Source organism: Hylobates moloch, unplaced genomic scaffold, assembly GCF_009828535.3.
Source record: "Hylobates moloch isolate HMO894 unplaced genomic scaffold, HMol_V3 SCAFFOLD_12, whole genome shotgun sequence".
Classification (NCBI taxonomy): Eukaryota; Metazoa; Chordata; class Mammalia; order Primates; family Hylobatidae; genus Hylobates; species Hylobates moloch.
In genome coordinates, this window is record NW_026652287.1 from 101666231 (window position 1) to 101670780 (window position 4550).

Genomic DNA, 4550 nt, shown 5'->3' on the forward strand with positions numbered 1-4550 from the left:
GATGGGCATTTGGATTGGTTCCATGTCTTTGCTGTTACTCAATAAAATTTTGCAGAGATGAAGGGTATTCTATATCTGAATCATCTAACATGGTAGCCACTAGCCAAATATGGCTTTTTAACTTAGAATAGATCAAATTCCATGAAGTTTAAAATTCAGTTCCTCAGCCACATGGCCACAGTTTGAGTTCTCAGAGCCATGTGTGGCTGCTGGCTGTCGGAGAGAATAGCCTGAATACAAAAGAGGAAGTTCTAGCTGTTCTAAATTAAAGGTGCAAATTTGAAGATGCAGAGCTTATTTTCTCATGCAGTGCAGGCTCCTGGAAGAGACCTAATGTAACAAAACAATAATATTTAACATCAATGGTGAGATGTCTTTATCTTACGAAATGCGAGGAACAAGCAGAATTCTCTTGTGGAGTGTCTTATCACCTCTAATCCTCACGCAAATTTCTGCCATAGAGATTTTCTCCCAAACTTTGAGAAGGTCACCTCTGTCAGGCCTCTGAGCCCAAGTTAAGCCATGATATCCCCTGTGACCTGCACGTATATACATCCAGATGGCCTGAAGCAACTGAAGATCCACAAAAGAAGTGAAAATAGCCTTAACTGATGACATTCCACCATTGTGATTTGTTTCTGCCCCACCCTAACTGATACGATATATTCTTCCCCCGCCCAAGAAGGTACTTTGTAATATTCCTCGCCCCACCCCCCGCCACCCCTCGCCAGCCTTAAGAAGGTACTTTGTAATATTCTCCCCTCCCCTTAAGAAGGTACTTTGAGGCCGGGTGAGGTGGCTCACGCCTGTAATCCCAGCACTTTGGGGGGCCGAGGCAGGCGGATCACGAGGTCAGGAGATCGAGACCATCCTGGCTAACATGGTGAAACCCCGTCTCTACTAAAATAATACAAAACAATTAGCTGGGCATGGTGGCAGGCGCCTGTAGTCCCGCCACTCAGGAGGCTGAGGGAGGAGAATGGCGTGAACCCGGGAGGCAGAGCTTGCAGTGAGCCGAGATCGCACCACTGCATTCCAGCCTGGGCGATAGAGCAAGACTCTGTCTCAAAAAAAAAAAAAAAAAAGAAAGGTACTTTGTGATATTTCTCCACCCCCACCTTAAGAAGGTACTTTGTAATATCCTCCCCACCCCACCACCCTCACCCCCGCCCTTAAGAAACTACTTTGTAATATTCTCCCCGCCCTTGAGAATGTACTTTGTACGCCCATCTCAAACCTATAAGAACTAATGATAATCCCACCACCCTTTGCTGACTCTCTTTTCGGACTCAGCCCGCCTGCACCCAGGTGAAATAAACAGCCTTGCTGCTCACACAAAGCCTGTTTGGTGGTCTCTTCACACGGACGCTCATGACAACCTCGTATTTGCACCTCTTCTTGTCCTCTGGTTTCACATGGAGAAAAAGCACACATCCATTCTCTGCACAGAACGTGCTCTGGAAGCTGCTTTCTGATGAACTCTTCCTCTGAGCCTTTATTCTGTTTCTTTCTACTTGAATTGGCACCTACCCAGCGCAATTCACAAACTGCTGCCTGCAACGAGCTGTCATTAGCTCATGGAATTGTCCCATGCTGTTTCTTCACCTGGTAATTATCTCCGTTTCTTGAGCATCTCAATGCAGACATCCACCTTCATACACACGTCTTTATCTCATAGGCTAAGTGAGGAGGTAGATTGACTCACAGTGTCTGTGCCCAGTAGGCTGAGTTTTTATGGCCCGATCCCCACTGGTCTTTCATGTGTGGACTGTGAGTTTTTTTTATTGTTGTTGTTGCCAGGCTGGAGTTCAGTGGCGTGACCTTGGCTCACTGCAATCTCCACCTCCCAGGTTCAAGAGATTCTCCTGCCTCAGCTTCCCGAGTAGCTGGGACTACAGGTGCGTGCCACCACACCCAGCTAATTTTTGCATTTTTAGTAGAGACGGGGTTTCACCGTGTTGGCCAGGATGGGATTCTGAGATTTTTTGAGGCAGGACTGAGTCTGATTAACCTCTGGGACTCAAAGCAACCCTCCAAGGATCCTGCCCATGGGAGGAGGTATCAGCAACTCAGGTCTGGTAAGTGATGAGGACACCCAACCCTTCCTGGGGGCAGAGTGTGGAGCAAACATCAGAGATCCTCTGATGTTACCCAGAAATAGTTTCTCTGTCTCCCTGGGCCAGAGGGAGGATCACGCTTCCTCCACTGTCTGGGATATGTGGGCTAAGAGACAAATGCTGGTTAGTGGATGTGAGGGTGAATGGCAGGCACACTCCCAGCATGGCTATTTGCATGACAGCCCTACCCTTACTATTGCATATTCTACAGCTAGGTTGGTCCTGCAGCAATCTCGTTTTGATAAGCAGGATAAAAGTAAAAGACCAAACCCATCTTCTCTCTGAGCCTCTGCACACAGGATGGTTATGCCACGGAGTCAACTGATGCTAAAGGGAAACTGTGAGAGCCAGAAATGATTTTAATTTTGCTTCCACACCATCCTCTCAAAAATAACAGAAAGTGAGCATTTTTTTTTTCTGGAGTCTCTCTCTGTCACCCAGGCTGGAGTACAGTGACACGATCTCAGCTCACTGCAACCTCCACCTCCCGGGTTCAAACGATTCTCCTGCCTCAGCCTCTGGAGTAACTGAGATTACAGGCACCCACCACCACACCTGGCTACTTTTTGTATCTTTAGTAGAGGCGGGGTTTCACCATGTGGGTCAGGCTGGTCTCGAACTCCTGACCTTGTGATATGCCTGCCTCAGCCTCCCAAAGTGCTGGGATTACAGGCATGAACCATCGCGCCTGGCCAAAAGTGAGCATTTTTAAAAGTGATTTACAACCAATGATAAATGGGACCTGATATGATAATTCAAGTATTCCATGTTCCTACACTTCATAGTTAAGTGTAGCTTCAACATTTATCTGGTGGAAAAATGAATCAACCAAATTTCCACACATAACAGTGTTTTACTCTTCATTTTCCTTTGTACCAAGAAATATTATGTGCCCTGAGAAATTATAAATTTCATAATTATTTGGGATGAGAATTGTTTGCACTTTTTTTTTCTTTTTTTTTTCTTTTTCTTTGAGACGGAGTCTGGCTCTGTCGCCCAGGCTGGAGTGCAGTGGCACGACCTGGGCTCATTGCAAGCTCCACTTCCTGGGTTCACGCCATTCTCCTGCCTCAGCCTCCCGAGTAGCTGGGACTACAGGTGCCTGCCACCACGCACAGCTAATTTTTTGTATTTTTTAGTAGAGATGGGGTTTCACCGTGTTAGCCAGGATGGTCTCGATCTCCTGACCTCGTGATCCACCCACCTCGGCCTCCCAAAGTGCTGGGATTACAGGCGTGAGCCACCAGATTTGGGAACATTTTGTAATGGCAGTGTGTCCCCAAATACCTTGCCTACAGTGAGTTATATTTTTAGAAATTACAGTGCCCATTACACACACACAGCTGTTCCTTCTCTGCACTCACAGGAAACCCGCAGAGACCCCTCCATAAACACCTCTGTTTCTGCATGAAAGTGTAAAACCACATGAAAGCTGAGCTTGCTATTTACTAGTTGTACATAGGGTTGAGTTTGTGTGTGTGTGTGTGTGTGCGTGTGCGTGTGTGTGTGCGTGCGTGTGTGCATGTGTGCGTGTGCGTGTGTGCGTGTGTGTGCGTGTCTTCTAGATATAGTCAGGTTCAACAGCATTATGCTAAATACTTGCCACTTTAATGAATAATCATCCTCTTGGGGTTTCTGCGGGTCATTTGAATATAGAGACCCACTTCTTCAGTATCTCTCCTAAGAATAACCTTTTAACAGGTTCTTAACATCGGCAGCAAAAATATTTTCAACAAATGTTCTCAAAAGCGCCTTAGACTCTGAAGACCTAAAAGGGTATGATGCATTCTTTCAGAGCTGTTAGGGAGATCCTTGGCAAACCTACTTTATACCATAAAGAGTCTCAAAAATAGCTCATTTTCCCATAAGCCCTGAGAGATAATGAGCTGGGAAGTCCCGAGGAGAGTCTGAGGTGTCTGTGAGAAGCCGCCTCCTCCAGTTTCAGGTCTTTGTTCCCTCCAGGAGGGAGCACGTGACTTCCTCCAGCGCCCTGGCCAGCAGCGCCAGGCTGGGCTCTCCCAGGCCAACTTCCCCCTGGGCCCTGTGAGCCGCTCCCAAGTGGGCCAGTACAGATGCTACGTGTGGTGCACACAACCTCTCCTCCGAGTGCTCGGCCCCCAGTGACCCCCTGGACATCCTGATAGCAGGTTGGAGCCCAGTGGGTTCAGACAAGTTCCCAAATTCTGTGCAGAGCTGTGTGAGTGTTTGTGGGGGTGTTTCTGTGTGTGCTTATGTGTGTGCATTTGTAAGTGTTTGGGTGTGTATATGTATGCATGTTTGTATTTTTGTGTCTGTGTATATATTTGTGTGTTTTTGTCTGGACGTGTTTGAGTTTGTGTGTTTTTCTCTCTCTGTAGTTGTATTTGCATGCATGTGTGTGTATGTGGGGAGGTGTGTGTGAGTGTGTGTGTTTGAGTGTGTGTTTCTGTGTGG